General features: G+C 30.2%; 1 protein-coding gene across 1 annotated transcript in view; it reads left to right on the top strand.

Annotated features, from left to right (window-relative positions):
* Positions 1-19,444, top strand: part of LOC129916467 (ubiquitin carboxyl-terminal hydrolase 46) — a 46,817-nt gene continuing 27,373 nt past the window's right edge. The window contains exon 1 of the mRNA XM_055996445.1: positions 1-530. The gene's annotated coding sequence lies outside the window, so the exon portion shown is untranslated. The remainder of the gene's footprint in view (positions 531-19,444) is intronic.

The raw sequence follows: 19,444 nt of genomic DNA, 5'->3' as shown, positions 1-19,444 counted from the left end.
TTTTTCCACGATTTTTATTCCGACCACCATCAACGATGTAGTCTTTTTTCGTGTCCGTGACAACGACTAAAAAATTTAATTTGCAAAAAATAAAAAAAACACAAAAAAAATTAACTAAACAAATCATAAACCCAAAGAACAACAAAATTCGCAACAACATTCAACACTATTCATCCCGAAATAGTTTTATTATAACGAAAAAAGAAAAACCTTTGCGAAACAGCTTTGTAAACAAAACCAATTTTTGTCTGGCATCAAGAAACACAAAAAAAAGAGAAAATTTTAATTTTTTTCGCAAAGCTCAAAAGTTCTTCTGTGTGTTTCCAATTTATTATATATTCTCCATTGTTGTATTTTACACAAGAAAAAAGTAAAAATAAAAAAGAAAATGTTTATTATATTCGATTGTTTGTAAAGTATTTATCAGTGGAAAGGGCAATTAAATTGCTTCCGAACATAATTAATTTTTTTGTGTTATTGGAATTAAAATAAAATAAAAAAAATGAAGGAACTTTGTCGTTGCAAAAAAGGTAAGCCTTTATAGTTTTTTTTATCTTCTTTTTTTATAACATAGATTTTGTTGTTGTTGGAATTGTTGTGGAATGGAAACGCGCTTTGCAAATTGGCCAAAGTGGTTACGACTTACGAGACTTCGAAGTTGTTCGTTGTCGTTGTGGAATGGTGACGAATAATTTTGTGTGTTTCCTTTTTAGATTCTGCTGGGCTGGGTGGATATTAAAAACGGTTAAAATGGTTAAAATGATTGGTCCCAGAGAGGCCAGAGAGAGGAAAGGCAGGTTACGTGGGATTCCAACTTGAATTTATAATTTTTTTGCAAACTGGAAGAACTTTAATCTTATTTTTATTTTTATTTTTATTTCGTTTTGTTTTATGTTTTCCATTTGTAAAAGCAAAAAAAAAAAAGAGTTGATTATGAATCATTTCGATGACCAAATTTTTGTGTTATTATTTGTTTAATATTTGTTTTTTTAATAATTAGGTAAGGTAGTTAAGATTGTAGTTTATTGTTTTGGTAGTGGTGTCATTGAAACTTTAAAATATTTTCGGAAAAAAAAGAGTAGAAAGCAAATGAAGAATGAACTGAAATCATGTAGAAAATTACTTACTTCCTGGCGAGTATTTTTACTGAAATGCAAATTTGTAAAAGGGTGTGTCGACGATGGTAAAGCAAAAATAAAACTACCCTATGTTATTATCCTGTGAGTCCTGTTGGATTTAATCAGTAAAGACTACTTTTGTAGAAAATAATAATTGAGTGACACTGTTTGTCAAAGGGTTGAAAATTGGTGATTCTAATTGGAAAACCTTGAGAAGGTCTTATCATCCATCCCAACCCTTTTTTGTTTTTGTTTCGACTTGACATTATCATGAATAGAAGGGGCTTCAGAAAACTGGCATATTAACACCAATTGTTTTTTATTACCTGTCACTAAGTCATTTCAGACCATAGGTCATGTTATTTAAAAAGTACCTTTAAAAACCTGCAGTGTTTGGTATAAACACGATAAATCCATTAAAAAATATCGCTTTTCAAATTCGGAAAGAGCCCCCTCAAATTAGTAAAACTGCGTCATTATCTCACAGCTTTGGTTCAGGAATTTAACTTGGCGATTTCGGCGGATTAGCTGTGGGTCAACTTCGGTTCAAGCATGGATGTGACTATTTTTGCATGTATGGACCTTGAAACAGTACTACACCTCATCAAAGTTGTTGATCCGCGGATCAAATATTTGTTCAACTGGCCCAGGTCTCAATTGTGACTGCAATTAAAAAGTTTAAAACTTTAAAAAGCTACTTAACAATATTTTAATAACTATTCGGGAGGTTAAAATTAAAACTGAGCATTTTGGCATTTTTGTCATGTTCATACCAAATAATTTTTGGAACAAGTTCAAAAGTATCCTGAAGATCAGTGATCGTGTAGATATCTTTTACCGCGATCAAAGTCATTTAGACAGAAATTTTTATATTTTTCGAATATTTAATGAGTATCTTTGAGATCGATAAATCGATAAATTCGATATCGATAATCAAAATAATGTTTAACATTGTTTAACATTTCAGAATGTTTAACATTTCATTCGCTATGAAGAAATTATAAAAAAAAAACTTAACTTACCTTTATACATAGGTTAAACGTTGTCGTTTACCTACGTGCGAAACTTAAAAAAAACCCACTTTCAAAAATTCAGTGTTAAAATAAAAAAACTAATCGACAGTAAAGAAATACTGTCCCCATTTCAGTCAGATTTTATGATATTGCATAGCTACCCTACTTACTTAGGGTGACTAGAGCCACAAAGCGGCTACAATTCGTTGTGGATTCGGGCTTCAAAGAACAAACTTCTCCAGCCAATTCTATCCTTAGCTCTTTGTTTCCAGTTTAGCGTGTAGAATAAAGATCTACAAGATATCTATGAACGGACACTAAAACTAAACACTGAACCCAATCAAATACAAAATAATTGTACTTTCAAAATAAAAACTCATATTTGAGAACCGTTAAATGAGCCTTGGTTTAAAAATAAATCGATTGCTTTCAGCAAATGGCCATTATTAATCATTCTGTTGCTCGTATATACGAAAATTAAATACGATTTTCAACCTAAAGCTGCGTTCGAAACGAAGCTGAGAATCAGTTACCAATATTAGAGTATAGATCAGTGAAGCTAATGATATAATTCGGTACATATTTAGATTGAGAAGGTTCAACCATGTTATCCAGTACCATCAATTAGTCCTTGGATGCAGTTTTGAACAATTTATTTATGCTAAATTTTTTATTTTCTTCCACTTACTTATTATTTGATAAGTTACTGGTACTGGTAATAAAAAAAAAAATATTTTTGTTATTTAAGATAACTCTTATTTAAAATGCAGTTACAAAAAATTTTCCATAATTTTTCAAGCTCTTTGGTTTTATCGTGAGTATTAATCCTGAAAATTTGGTAGTTTAAATTAAAAAATGCAAGCATTTTTTTGGTCAAAATATTTAGTTGTAACATATTTTGGAACAAATATTTAGACATAAATATTATGTATGATCGTCAGCAGTACCAGTGGCTCACACCATTACCATCAGTGGTGTCTGTTTTTTATTTTCAATGTATTGAAAAACAAAATAAAAAATTCAACTTTCTGAATTCTATAAAAATCAGACATAGCTAATTTATATATAATTTTCCGCCTTTTGGACAGAAAAAAGTGTACATATGGATATGGACGCAAAGAGCATGTACTGAGCTGGACAGCATGACGAAAACCACGTTTTTGCAATTCTAAATCATTGATCGCTGAGTTTTCACACGAAACCAATACTTTTCCTTTGGAAGAAGTTAAAATTTCTGGACACTCAATGTCAACTTCAGTGAGCTGAAATCCGTTTTTTGGTTCAAATCTCTCGTTTTTTTTTTGCACTTTCATTTAAAAATTCAATATTAAGTCCATATATTTTTCAGAATTTTCTGCAAAAAAAATTCCAAACTCAGATTTTTTTTGTCACATAAAAAGCTTTTAGATTTTCTTTGTGGGGTAGATATATTTTATTCATAGAACCACCAATAAAAAAATCAACTCAACTATGATTTTTGAAGTTTTTTTTGCTGCATCTACATTTGTAAAAAGTATTCAAATGTGATGGAGGTTTTTTTATTTAACGACATTAATTTCTGTATGTCCATAGGCCATAGCTACTATAGGGAAAACTAAAGATTCGTAAAAATATCGAAAACGAGACCTCAAACATATTAAGATGGTAAACAAAGTAAAGTGCTATTAAACCATAATGGAAAAAACGATTTTTATGAAAATATTTGACTTTAGAACGTCAAGATCATTTTTTTGAAATATAAAATCAGTTTTCTCGCATACTATTTGACATTATTTTTTTTATCGGAAATGAAATATGCGTAAAATTAAGAAGAAATATAATATTAAAGTTTCCAGCCCACAAGAGAAGAACTCATATAAATTTTGCAAAAGAAATTAATTTCGAAAACCGACTTTTGCTAATATTCAATTTTTCACATGCATTGTCCCTAAAGGGACGAAATGTTGAATTTCATGAATTTCACTCTTTTGGTTGTATTTTATTGATTTGTCACCAATATCAACCTCAGTTTCAAAGGATACATGACCGCCAAATGTCGCCAGCACAGATACATGCATTTGTACCTGATTTCCTTGACCGAAATTTCGCTGTCATCAAATTCCCCATTTTTTTTTTATTGGACCTTGATTGGCATCTAAAGACAAGAGATTATACGGTTTTCATGAATAATCTTTACACATGCATAGTTTCAATCAATATGCAGAAATGTGTTTAATCAAACAATACGTACTTCATATTCTCATTCACATTGATACAATATTTAACTTGTCAAATTGTTAAAGTGCATTTACTCTTTATGACAAACTAACATGCACCTACACACTTTTTAAGCTAATATTTGTTTTCGTGTTTTAACAGACCTGTGAACGTTTAAATATTTAACATTTACAAATGAAATTCAAATTTTCTCCCTCGGTAAATAAAATGAGCTTCTGATTCTGATTGCCAACATCGTTAAGCTATAATAAAACACTTTGTGGCATTTGGTACATGGAACGTTGCTGGTAAACAAATCGTTAAATTTCCCTTAATCATGTATCACACTAACAATTTTTTATCACATCGCATCGGTTCGTGTATGTGGTTGTAGGTTTTTTATAAGGAAAGCCATCGCCCAAGGCTGGTCATAAACTTCATTGACAAAACTGCCAAATGAGTTCATACTTACAACCATCCGTTGCCTGATGATGGTGTAACTAGAAGGGGGTTTGTTCGAATATGGTAAGAGTCAGCCATGAACTATTGACGGAAATATAAAAGTGGAGAGAATATGCGAGGAGATCAAAAGTAATTGGGGACAACGGTGGTATGTTACCTACCTACCACCACCCTCTATTTGCCTTTCTGCTTTTCTTTTAATGAAGTTTCCTATTGTAACAAAGAGACTACATAATTACCCTTAATTTTTCATTTTTACCATATTCACCACAGAACTGGCATCTCCCAATCTTCAATTGTATCTTTAGCGCATACTCAACTTTTATAATAGTTGCAGGGAAAAAATGGAGGAAGCTTTGAATATTTATTTTAGAATAAATAAATAAAAATAAAACTTACGAAGGACTCTGGGAAGTTTGTAAAAGAAAAAAAAAAGGTGGAAGAGGTGAATCCATCTCTAAAGTCGGCACAAAATGAAATGAGGTTTCGTTACGCTCTCTGAATATAAATTCCTTTTAAGATGCGTTGGAGGATTCCTAAATACATTTAAACATTATTTTTCTCATTTTTCTTTAGGCATGGTGGTTCCTACCATACCCCTCTCCATTGTGGGCTTAAATCTCCTGTGGAGTATATTTCAATCGATTCAGCAAGCCCCTTTCTACGCATGTAGTCTAAAATGGGTATAATAAAATTCCATATTGTGTCGTTTGTTAACATCGGTGAAACGTGCTCAGAATGCACAATTTTGCTTTTCAGCTTTATTTTTTCAATTTTTTTTTGCTGAGAAAATTAAGTTTATCCTTGTGGTGGTGGATTTTTATATGACTCCCTGCAAGGAAGTTTAAGACAGTGGTGGCGGTGATGTGGGGGTTTTTTTTTTAATTTTATAAAAAACAATAAAAATTTATTGTGTTTGTGGTTTATAATGATATTTAAAAATGGGCATTTAAAAAATAAGAATTTTGTTGGTTTCTTGACATTTACATATTTTTAAATACATATACCAAGCATTTAGTGGGAATTAACACTTCTGTTAGGAGACATAATTTTTTTATTGAAATCATTAAACGCTGTCGACAAGTAGTTACTAATCGAGAAAATTGGAGTCTATAAAAAAAACGTCGTAAAATTAATTGAGAATCTTTTGTTCTCTATGATATTGTTTGATCTGACGATCGATTAGACTTTGTTTTTTTTATTTTTGTATCTGCTAAATGTAATTACATACTTGCAATAAAATCCGATCCATAATGAAAGTTTGAAAAGCATTCGGTAAAAACTCTAAAAAAAATCAATTGAGATTGAAGATATTTCTTTGGCAAATTTGTCCCGTGATCGAAAGAACAAGATAATATGCATAGTACAAGATAATTTGTTCTATGTTTTCAGCTCCACTTGGCAATTTTAACAATTGGGTATTTTTTTGTTGGGTTATTATAAACCATAAAATTGCCTTTTGTACTCAGGTAACATCCATAAAAAGTATTTCACGAATTTAACATGACTACATAGCTGTATAGTAAGTCGAATTTGTTCCAGAAGAATAATTAAGATAAATATGTAAATTCAATGTGAACAGTTTGAATATTTTTAATGAAGTAAAGCACAATCTTTATCTATAACCAAATTCTGTTTGATAGACTACTTAGATACTGAATTGATTTAATGAATACAGTATATCGACAAGCTGAAGTGTTAGATGTTGAACTCTTAGAAGTTGGTAATGTGCGCTTATCAGTGATTTGTTGATTAAACAGTAAACTCGGGTAGGTACGTAAACCCATCCGACAAAAAAAGTTTGAATGTGAGCAAAAATGTCGTCTCTGCGAAGTAAAACTTGAGTTTCTCCTCTTTCTTATTTATATTTATTTTATTAAAACATTTTTCTTCTGTTTTATTTAACGCCTTTTGGTTAAGTTAACAAAATTCCAAACTTGCTTCAAGTCATTCGAGAAAAAATCATTTTCTCAAACCCTAGAAGGCATAGAAACATATAGTTTTCATTTTTAATAAGGAATGAATTGATTCAATTTTCTAAAAATCAGTCAATTTTGTATTTTTATTACAATAGTAATAGAGCCGGAGTACAGATTTTTTGATTTGTTTAAAAATAAATGGTTTGTTATAAATACATGATTTAGTTTTCTTAAATGGTATCATTAAAAATCAAATACATACCATATGTCTTTATGTACTATACCTACATAAAAAATTCTAAAAAACGATGATGAAGCAGAATTCTTGTAACAGTACTTAAATACTAATTTTTCATCTTTTTGTCCATAAAAAATCCGTCTGCACAAAGTTCAACCATGAACAAAACTGAAACTTTAGCATTATTACACACAAGATCATGCCATATCTACGGTACCTAGATGACTTCTTGGAATAAAAAAAAAAAACAACTCAAGTAATATGTAACAATGTATCAAAGAACTTTACATATATTTTTTTTAAAATATTTTTCTTAACTCTTAATAGGTACATTTTGAATTCAAGATGCGATCTGCCTACACAGACATTTTTCTTATCTCTTCGATCAACTCTTTCAATCTCAATGCAAAAAAACAAAACCACACCAAAAAAACAACAAAAGCAGATTTCCTAAACAAGGAAACTTGATCACATACTACCTCAAACATGACTTCAAGTGACTCGTGTGGTTATCTCATCATGAGTGTAGGCGTGAAGTCACCTTCTTGCAATTTGAAATACCAACTTCAAATCTTCATCAAAAAAACAAATATGTGTTGTGTATACAACTAAGCAAACTATGCTCCAGTAATGCAATTATACATTATACATAGAAAATATTTCTATATCTGTCGACATGTTGGCGTCAGATTAAATGCACATAATCCAATCTATGGGCAGATAAGATTTGTACATGTCTCATCTAACACAACAAACAAAAACAAAAAAAAACAACCCAAATGATAAGTTGCATCCAGTAATTTATGCGTTAAAACGACAACGACAACCAACACGGACAGACGGACGTCACTGTCGGATTTTAAAAGTTGGGTGCATAATACCAAGTACAATCGACACAAAAAAGCCAAAAACAAAAAAAAAAAAACACCACACGCTTAATGGAACACACATATGACAAAGTCGACAGCAGCGGGATAGGAAAAACAAGCCTTCGACACTGTGCTTCCAGCATTTAAGTGGAACGCACGACATCTCGGGCTTTTTATCTCTCATTCTACAAGCGTTTCTCCATCTTCTTCTTCTTTTGTCAGTGGTTGTTTGATAATTTCATTTGTTTTTTTGCTTCTCTGTGCCAAGTTGGTGTGCCTAGTTCGTCTAACGTTCGGTGGTTTGGTTCATTTTCCCATTTTTTTTTTTACGTATCTCTCTATCTATCCAGCAACAAACGTGACTGAGGATTGCACGCAAGTCGTCGCAAATATTCACCACACATTTCCCCTCTTAAACTTTTATGCTGCACACAGTAAACTCTCCACTTACACCCTATCGTCGAAATACGATACGAATAGTGGTCAACATAAGCAACATGCCCATTCGGAAAAGTATCTAATAAGTATCCAAAAGCGTTAGTGATTTTCCTCACAATCCGGGAAGGAATAAAAAAAAAAAATAAAAACTGAATCGAAAAGTTTTATTTTTAAATTTTTGTTCATTTTTTCACATCAATCTTGGTTTTTTTTGTTAAAGAAATTTAGAAAATCTTGGAAAATCCAAGGAAAACATATTTCCCATCAATCGTTTCGTGTGTCGTCAGTTGCATTCTATATGGAAAAAGTATCTCCCAAAAGATTTCTGTGTTTTACATAATTTTCAAAAAAAAAAAATTTTTGGTGCTTCTGTGATTCAGATTCGTCAAGTTTCTCAATCAGTATTTAGAGAGTGATGTGAATCATGTGCAATATTTGATAGAATCCTTTTGGTTGAAAAAAAAAGGATTTTTCAAAATCCTTGTTGGAAAAAAAAAATCAAATGAAAAAGTGTTATCACAGCAATATGGTGGTTGCCTTGTGAATTTTTCATAAGCAGAAGTGTGGTGAAAAAAAATCCTGGCAGTTTATACAAAATTAAGTAGAAAAAATAAAAGTTGGGATTCCTTGTGGAATCCTTGAAAAGGCATTATATTGGAATACAACATAACACCTTTGGGTCGTTTCATCTTAAAGTTCGTTTATCTTCTAGTGAAAAAGGTAATTTTTCAAAAAAAATATAGTAAAAAGAATTATTAAAAAAAAGTATCTATCTACTCCTTTTTTGGAGTCCTTAAAATTGTGTGTGACGTAAGCTCTCCATAGTGTTTTCTCTCTATGTTCAAGGAGTCTCGTTGAGCAGCAACATGGGGGGAGTGTTTTTTTCAAAATCGATTTTCCATTTTCCATACATCTACTACGGCTACAGTATAATACTGTTGGGTGCTTTTTTGTTGAAGCATATAATAAAGTACAATGGCGACCAACATTCTAGCGTAAAATGTTATTTTTGCAATAAAAACAAGAAAAGGAAATGGCTCTACAAGCAAAAGAAGAAAGGTTTCCTTCTTTCTTATTGATTTATTACGTCTTCCTTGTTGTGTTTTAGTATGACGACGAGGTTTTTGGGTGGTTTTGTACTTTAACTTAACGACAATAAATTGCGTAGTATTTTTGTTTTGTAATTATTCAGCAGATCTATTTCCGATATCGTGTGATGTAGTTTTTGAAAGCTTCATATTCAGTGTATGTAAATTTAATTGCTCTCATTGCATTGACCTTATTTTACGGTGATTTGATTGAGAGAGGAGAGGTAGTATATTGAAAAAAAGTGTATCTATTTGTCTATCAAGACTTTCAATCGGCTTTAAAGACGTGGGAAAAAGTAAGTAAGTGCAACTTGTAATCCAATTGGATTTAAATTATTCCTCGATAGCAACAACAACAAAATAAGTAAAACCTGATTTAAGTTACGTTATTGGGTTTGATTGATTTGGATTAGAGCTCTTTAAAAAAAAAAGGTATTTATAAAGCTTGAAATGGTGTGAAGAATTTGAGTTTATTTATACGAGTACAGACATAATATACCTACATAAAATATTCGCATCAATGAACGACCTACGTAAATTGCGTGCTATAAGTCGATTAAGAAAAAAAGAAAAACAAAAACAAAAGTGCTAAAAACCTTCTTGGCTGCTATAGTATACTATATTCATTGTAACTTTAATGTAGGTTGAAAATTCTTGTGTAGATAGATACCCACATTGAAGCTATTATAATAACCTTGATTATGTATTCATCGTAGAATCACCTAAAACGGTAGATTTTATACAAAAGCAAGTAATGCAGTTGTGTATATATAAGTTTTTATTGTTTTGTTGTTGTTTTAAGTTGTTCAAAAAAAGAGATACATACATCTAAAAACCCCCGGCTATATTATCAAGTAAGGCAAAACTCTACGTACGTAATAATGGGAATATAGCTTTTTAAGGTAGAAAATCTATAGAATATGCAAATTATTGACAAGAAAACTTATCTCTCTTTACAGAAATGTAAGACTTAAATTCTTATTATCTAGGTCTAAAAGGAGGTGTGTACAAAATTGAATTATTTGAGAAGAATGATTAATGGGTTTAAGCAAAAATTGCGTGATGAACTCGACATTTTTTTTTTGGTTTGTACCGAAGGTTAGACATTGACAAAGCAGAGCTAATTATTCTGTTAAAAAAAAATGTATTATGAATAATCAATGACACTTTTGGTAGGGGAAATAGGGGAGATTTTAGGGAAAATAGTTTTTGTATGGAAAAAAAGTTCGGATTTTGATGATGATTGAGAATGTTAAAAAATGTTTATCTTTTAATCCTGACTGTCTGTTGTTGAGCTGATTAAAAACAATTTCTATGAACAATTTTCTTTCAACAGAAACAATAAAAAGTTTTTTCCAAACAACTAAATTTAAAAATTGTTAAGATAAGAAAGCTTTTTTGCATTTTAAATCAATTTTTAAAATCAATTTTGCTTATGAGTAAGCAGGCGGCAGTAAGCAGGTTTTTACTTTATGTGTCCAAAAATTGACGAAAGCTTAAACAAAATATGTATTGGTTTGTGAAATTTTGAGATTTGTATCTAAGCAAAATTTCGTTCTTTACACGTTCTCTTAGTCAAACGCAATGTAAAAAGTTACATATAAAAATATGATTTTAAGACTACAAGTTCTTCGGTTGAATTTATCTGCATCCAATTTATCTTCATAGTACTGCCCTCGGAAATTGCTACCAACAAATTTACAGCAGAAAAGATTTTTGTAAGATTTTTATATGAAGAGTTGGAAGCAGAAGATGTTGTCTCATTGCAGTAACCTTATATGTGTTTGTTCGCAACATCATTTCACAACTTTTTATCACCATTAGAATAGATAACTAAATCCTAGTGTTTTCTTAATCACAGTAACTTCTCATTTTTGGATTTAATTCGCAAAACGAAAACAAAAGAAATACTTGCGTGATTTGTTTTTGTTTCGGGCTTAAATTTGAAAGAAAAACTCTGCTCAGCAAATTTTTTTTTCATATAAATTGGATGATAATATTTCATTATAAGTTGAAAAAAAAAAAAAAGATTAAAGTCTTTAAATTATAGTTTTATCAATTTTAAGGTTAAGTTGCAATTTGTAAAAATCATTTTCAAAAGTGAGTTGACCTGATGGTAAAAAAACAGGACCAATTAAAGAAGATCGATTTAGACAGACAAAACTGCGAGACCCTTTTTTTTGCTCTCATTGTTATGTTCTTCTTTATAAGAGAAATCTAATTTCATCATTCGTTTTAAGTTAAAAACCTTTTTAGGTATGTTTTAGAATTTTAAAAAAATAAATTCGGTTTTAGGTTGTTTATATATTTTCTATATATTCTGATTTTTTAATCGTCAGTTAGACTATCAGAAGAATAAATGTCAATATAAAAAAAAACTTTAATTCTTAGGAATAAGCTTTATCTGAGGTTTATCTGACTATTGAAAAATTGGCCATAAATTAAATATTATTTTAATAAAACCTTCAATGAGGTATACAAAAAAATACGAAAATGTATCTTGAAGTAGGTATACTTTTGCTTGCATAGTTATTGCAAAAAACTCATAAGAGTAATTTGTAAGCTTATGCATTACACAGAAACGCGCATAAGATTGCATTTATTTAAATAGAAATTTGTTTTCTAAGTGTCAAAATAAGCTAAAAAGTATTTTGCTTAAATTTATTCTTCAAAAACAGAATACATTTTGTTACAAATTTGCTTTGAAAGATGCACTTTTTAATTAAGACCTGTTGGATCTTCTAAAAAAAAGTATACCTTTCAATTTCATAAAATACTCCAATATTATTACAGACAAAAATTCAATCTAAATACGAATTCGTATGTGTGTACCCTTTTTTGTATAATTAATATCTGCATTTTACCAGAACTTAGAGTTTAAAATTATTTTTTAATTATTCAAATGCAAGCGAAGAAAAAAAAACTTATTTAGGGCATGACCTAAAAAGTTTCTTTCCATCTTTTTTAGTTTCCTTTTTTTTTCTAATTATTAAAATATATATAATGCATGGTTAAAAATTAGAAATGTCACAAAAATGTAACATACATAAATACATACATGATACATCAAAGTAGATTAAATGTATTTTATTGATTTACCACCAAATTTATATTTCAAAAAAACTTTTTTTTTCTGTTTGATTGTGACATGTCTGGAATTAAGAAGCTTTATTTCGACAACAAAGTTCCCAAAGGGATATGGGATTTTTAATTTCATAAAATACAAAATTATGGTGAACTCAATTTTATGTATATGATTTATAAGATTGAGTTTGAAGAGCAGGAAATTGCAAATAAACTTAATTAATTATCTGACTAATAACTTTGAGAAAGATGAAGACATTGACATGGCCAATTTATATCTTCTTCGAGTGACGTGGTATATAATAAATTAATTTTAGCACAGAAAATTCTATGGTTTCATATTTATTTGCTATGCCAGACTGCCAGAGGATTGTTGGGTAGCTTCTGTTTAATATCTGAAGTTCCTTTATTTTTCCTCTTTTTTTTATTAAGAAAAAATACATAACTCGAAAATCATTCATGATGCTTGGCAACATCTGGGACCAACATGTGCTTGATTTCAGTAAATTAACTTCATCCTAGTTTGAGGTTTGAGAAATTCATTTTAGTACTTGAGAAATTGCTTACAAAATAAAAAAAAAAAGAATAAATGATAAATGATAAACTCGTCCGATTTAACTTTTATAGGTTTTTGTTTTCTATTTTATACACTGCGTGTCACTTGATTAGGTTCTACCAAAATTTTTAAAGAATTTATTTCGAAAAAGTTATTCATTTTTGTTTGTCTTTTAAACCGATTTTGTATTGATTTTTGCTTAACTTTGAACTCCAAAATATTTTCATGTTGGATTGACTTTAGTAAGTTAATTGATTTTTAAGCAGTTCAATGATCTCGAGACTTTCAAATGCTAAAAAAGCTTCTTTTAAAAAATACACATTTTGGGAACACTTTTAGTTTGATGATTTAATTAAGTACATATTTTGAAATATTTCGCAAAAAAAAGTGTTTAAAAAAAATAAAACAGAACATTCAACTTGAATTGAGTGACATGGGGTGTGTCTATCCTGGTTTTGGACAAACCAATCACTCACACCTCTTTTTTATTTGGTCTTAAAGTGCTTTACTGGGACTGGTGTACATATAGACAGTAGACAGGTTACAACCATAGATTGCCAATTGGCCATTTTTTTTTTGGTATCTTTTTTTTTGCAATTTACAAAAGGGATTTTATGTTTTACTGCATCCCACATTGTAGAATACAGCCTCCTGTGGGAGTTGAAATTCCCATTAAGTGGAAGAATCTGAAAGAAAGGACATTTTTCTCCTTTTTTTTTTCTATTTTTCAATTTATGTTACTTTTCATAGAAAAAGATTATTACAGTAAAACCTGCTAATTGGGACACTCTATAATCGGACCACCTCCTATTCGGACCGCACTTAATGCTTTCCCTGCTATTTTTCATACAAATTTCCCTCTATAATCGGGACAACTGCTAATCGGACCATGGACCACCTTAATAACATTCTTTGCTTATTGTTTTACCTGTTTAATTGGACCATAAGTCAAAAATATGAAACATGTGTGTTCAATGTTCATGTACATATCCATCCATTTTTTTTTTTTTTGGCCAATTTTGCAAAGTTACATTTGCTATATGCGGGGATTCCTCAAAATGTTTAATTTTATTTTTCGTTTCTTTTCAAAGGAAACAATTTGACAGTGCAATAGAGTTTTTGAAGTTGATTGTTTTGTGAAATTGATTTGAAAAAGAATGTTAAAGTTAAAGTTAAAAGCCTTTTGAAATTTGTTGGTACCTATATTTGTTGTCATTTTTACGTGGGTTAGAGGTATGAATGAGAGAAAATTTTTCTAAATGGACCGGTCCGATTAAAAAGGAACCTCTATAAGTGGACCACCTCCTAATCGGACCACTTTTCTTCGGTCCCAAGGGTGGTCCAATTAAACAGGTTTTACTGTATAGATGAGAGGCCGAAAATAAGGCACAGACAACCCCCAAAAAAAAAAATGAACAAAAATAACCAGTGAATCTCAAAATTAATCGCAAAAGTTTCTCATTATTTTTGTGTGGCACGGTTTGGATTTTATGTGAATTGTTATACGGGCTTGAGATTGTTTTTAATCATAAAAGTTTGAGCTATCAAATTGTGTTGTGTCTGTAGGCTCTTTTTTTTTGCATTCAATAGAAAAATCCCCAAGTGTGGGAGTTTTGTTTATTTTGTTCGATTTTTTTTTGTTTGGTTTTTGTTTTTAGTTTATGAGGCTCATAACATAACTGTTATGCAAATGAAAGCTATCAAAAATTTATGTCGTATAATTTGCTACTAAATTGTGTTACTAGAGTACTAGCAAGAGTAGATTTAGTTTAATTTATTCAAAGGAAGGAAACTGTAATAAGGTTCATTGCTCTAGAAAAGTTATTATGGTTGAAAAGCTTATCTAGTTTTAGTGGTAAAGTTATGTGAATTAATATGAAATTAATAAACAGGCTTTAAGGAATTGGAAAAAATTTATTAACGGAAATTGTGCCATTTGAAATTTTTGTGCGCATGTATGTACATTTGGTAACTGAAAATAAAAGACACTAGAAAAAATCTATATTTACTTCTTAACACTCTGAAACGAATAATGTCAATATTAAAAAAAAAAAATAGATATTTCTAGAAATAAGCTCTAGCTGAGGTTTATTTGGCTATTGAAAAATTGGCCCTTAATGTACCCGATAGTGTTTTCATTTTTTGACGAACCAACAGAGTATCGTACCAACTCATTTCACAACAGTTTCAGTCTGAATAAAGGATAAAACGTAGCACTGCTCGCATACCACCTGTTACTCTCGAGACTTCAGTATGAAAATATTAAAAAAAAAAAACGTTTTTTAATTTTCTGAACATTTACAACTTCTCAACTTAGGTATACTTAATAAAGGGAATAAAGGGCTTTTCGAAAAGAATATACTAACTCTTCTTTACTTTAAAAAACGTTCCCGAAATGACTTTTTTGCGTTTTGGCTACAAATTGAAAAATAAGCCTCTGTGCTTTTATAAGCTCAATACAACTCCTAAAATTTTCCAACTTAATTGTTTTAATTTTAAACAATTGTAAAATGCTTAGCAATTTTAACAATCTATCATTCATAATAAACAAAACTAAAAAGTTATGAAATAATTTACTAAAGCTTATTGATAAAGAATTTTGTCTGTAGATGATTCCAATTGAGTTGTTTACTGATACTGAATGGACACTTGTCAGGCACAATCGAGACAGCTCGATGAGCTCAGGCTCTGGTCGGTGCTCTACACAGAGCTAAACCCCTATTATAACCCGGTAAGGTAGATTGAGTTGAGTTGGGACAAAAAGAGTTCAAACCACAATCTCTAAGTCATCGTCCATAAAAGGAAAGCAACTGTCATTAAAGACCAAAAGGGGCAAAGCAAGATATTATTTTGTTTTTAATTTATGAAAATGATATTTTTAACGATACTTATTTATACTTATTTATTATTCCAATTTCATTTGCCTTTTAAAGTATGAGGTTGAGGTATCTTCCGGCGTGCTTAGAGATGTATAAGTAAAAGTGTACTGCTTAATAAATACCTAGATAAGTAACAGCTATGCTTAAGCTTATTGCAACCAAGCAACTACCTTCCCCATCTTTTTTTTTTAAGAAATACAAAATCCTTGATATTTAAAAAGTTTCAATGAACTTTTCCTTGGCAAAGAGAATTCTTTTCTTAGTCAAAAGAATTCTTTGGGAGTATTTTTTTTTTTAAGATGGCCTGCAGTATTTTGCATAATTAAAACCCAAAAAGCTTCTACTTTCATTTATGAAATGCTTTTTTTTAATTTTTATAATTACAAGAATACAAACATATGTATATATCTAAATGAACATCGTCAAAAAGAATTTTGGGCGGGGGATAAAATCAAATGTTAAAGCATGTCGCATTGCAGTATGTAGATACAAAACAAGAGAGTGTTGAGTGTTTTCATACACTTATTCCATAAGATACATCATTATGTTTATAGAACTTTTTACGACACATCGTATGATTTCTGTTTGTTTATGATGTGCAAAATTGTGTCAAGTGGTTTCCCGCACAAAAATACATATCAACAATCACATTATATTGCATTTGTATCTTCGTCATAGAAGTGCTCTGTTATATTCAAGATCCTCTGGGTTTGTCAGTGTTTTTTTTTTTTTTTTTTATTTTCTTTATTTTGTTGTTTGTTCGAGATTTTTTTTTTTGTACTTAACAACAAGAGTGATTTCTTTACGCGAACTTACAATGAGCAAATGTTTTGCGTACGTCAACCGCAACATGAGCCATAGTATTATAGCATTAGACTTTACCTAGTCTCTCTCTGATCCCCATATTTATATTTTTTTTTATTGTTAGTAAGTACTTTTTCTTAACAAAAAAAAAACCATAAACAAATGAACAAATGTATATAAATACATTTCAAGTATGAGGTTTCACTTTTTATTTTAAGAGAAAATATAAGACTCTAGAAACTTGATGAAAATGCGACGAATGCGAATCGAATGACGAAAGTTTACTAGAGCAAAGTTTCTTCAAAATAAATATACAAAAAAGGTGAAGCAAAATTCTGTAACTTTTATTAATAGAAGGCTTCATAATAAAGATACAAATTTTTAATAGGAGACTAATTGCTATTAGGAGAATCAGTTAAAAATTACTTTTCGTTAAAGATATCTTAAATCGAATTCTTTCACTTTTTGTTACAAGACTGAAAAGTTTTGTCGTTTGTTTGTACATAGGGTAGAGTTGCCTATTTTCGGCCGTCTCCAGTTTCCAGCCAACTTTCGAAAAATCGTTACAACTAGTGATTTCGAAGGGGTTTATTCCAAATTTTTGCTCGTATGCTGTTCTAACAAAGTACGATTAGAAATCAACGAACTTGCTCCAGATTATACAACCTGCGCCAATTACACACAGTTATTGTGTTTCCACGTCTAGATATTTCAATATTTCAACTAAGGATGAAATATTTTGTATAGATTCGACATCACTTTCTTCGAAATTGTGATCGAACGTTAAGATTGCCCGTTTTGGCATTGTTGCACCTATTTAGGTTCTATTATGTTTTGAAATTAAGAATTAAAATCTCTACAGCTAGAGATAAAAATGGGTTTTTAAGATATTTTGTGACCAATTCTCTTTATTAATACAAAATCCAAAATGCATACATGAAGACTTTTTCAACCAATAAACGGAAACTCTAATTTTATGTATGTACGCTTGTTTGAAAAAAAATGTTAGGACTTCAAATTTTCAACTTCAATAATTGTGGTTTCTCCACACAAGCCCATTTCACACATAGCCGGGAACCGCGTAAACGGCCCAGATAGCCAGTTGCTAGGTACACGTTCTTATCGGCGCCTTCACACGAATAAATTGAAAAAGTATGAAGAAAAACCGACTACCCGGGCCGGTTAGCCGGTCGCCGGCTATGTGTGAAATGGGCCTTAAGGACTTTGTAGGAAGCAAAATATTTACTTACACAATTAAAATTTCATTGATTTTTTTACTTGACCTACTTGATTGTTTGATTTCCAAAAAGTTTTTGATGTAATCCTTTTTAAACTTGAAAATAATGTCGACTTAACAAGCTTTCTTGGAAAATGGAAGCATAGTTTCAAATTAACAATTTTAAACTGAAAATTAACCCTCTGTCGGCACACGGGTGCGAATTTGGCATTATAAAAATGGAAAGTGGTCACAAAAAAGTCTCTTTATAAAAGAGAAAATAATAATTTTTAATTGTGAATACAATATTCGAATTCCTCAGAAAATTCTACATCAATTTCATATATAATTCTCTATAAAATAGTGAGACCGAAAAAAGTTCTAGCGACATGAAAAAGTATAAACCAAATTCGCAAAAAAGAGGTGTGCCTACAGAGGGTTAATATAAGTGGTTTCCGACAAAAAACAGTTCGCATAATTTCACATTTACAATAATAATGAAGTATGTATAACTATTCTCTAAACTAACGAAATTCTGGAAAGACAGTTTGCACCGCATTCTGCATGGCAAATGAACAAAGTTTTGTTAAAAGTGTGAAAACTTTTATTTAAACAAAAAAAAAAAAACTTTATTTTAATGGTTTTGAAGCATACAAGACGCATGCAAAACAATTTAATAACACGTTTTGAACGTCCTGAAAATGATTTTTGGGAAAAAAACTTTTTTAAGCAAAGTGTGCAATACTTTTACTGCAACCAAGCTTATTTTATCAAAAAAAAAACAATAAAACCAAACTAGCAGGAAATAGCTATTTCCCTTCAATTTCATCTTGTTGGCAACTAATTTCTCCCAAATTGGCAAAAAAATAAAATATTCTTCTAAGGATTCTCCCTTTTTGTAATCATAAACAATATAAGCTGAAATATCTTCATAGCTTTTTATACAGTTTATCTTTCTCCGTCCCAAGCCCTTGAAATGAAAAGAAAAACGAAAATATTATACAATCCTCCTTCAAGATTATTAAGATATAGATTTCTTTGATATACACAATAAGCAAAAAAAAAAAGAAAAGATAAAAGCTAAAAAAAAATTCTTGTTACGAAATATAATCGTACCAATCAACTTTATGGGCGGACACATCTTGACAAATCACAAAAGACCGAATAAAAACAAAACAAAAAAATATAACAAAAAAAAACGTGATCCATTGCAAGGCCGAAAGATAACACATAATTGACATTATAAAGGAAAGGAATCTTTTACCTAAAGAGAAATGTAACCAAGAAGTTGTAAAAATGTTTGAGAGTTATTTTGTAGGTGTTTAATTTCTCACAAAAACATAATGGATATAAATAATAAATGGTTATTTAATGATTGTATTTTGCAGAAAACCAAATCATTTCATTAACTTGTTATCTTATATAACTTTTTGCATCTCTAATTAGTTACAAAACATGACACTTCACTTGCAGCCTTGCAGGTGGTAGAAGAATGCAATGTGCAAATGAAAATGCATTTTGCTTGCTAAAATTTACCCATGTAACCACTGAGTTAATGTCAAAC

The sequence above is a fragment of the Episyrphus balteatus genome, chromosome 3 (genome assembly GCF_945859705.1).
Source record: "Episyrphus balteatus chromosome 3, idEpiBalt1.1, whole genome shotgun sequence".
NCBI classification, from domain to species: Eukaryota; Metazoa; Arthropoda; class Insecta; order Diptera; family Syrphidae; genus Episyrphus; species Episyrphus balteatus.
Note: the sequence above shows the minus strand (reverse complement) of the source record. Positions and strands in the feature narration are given on the sequence as shown.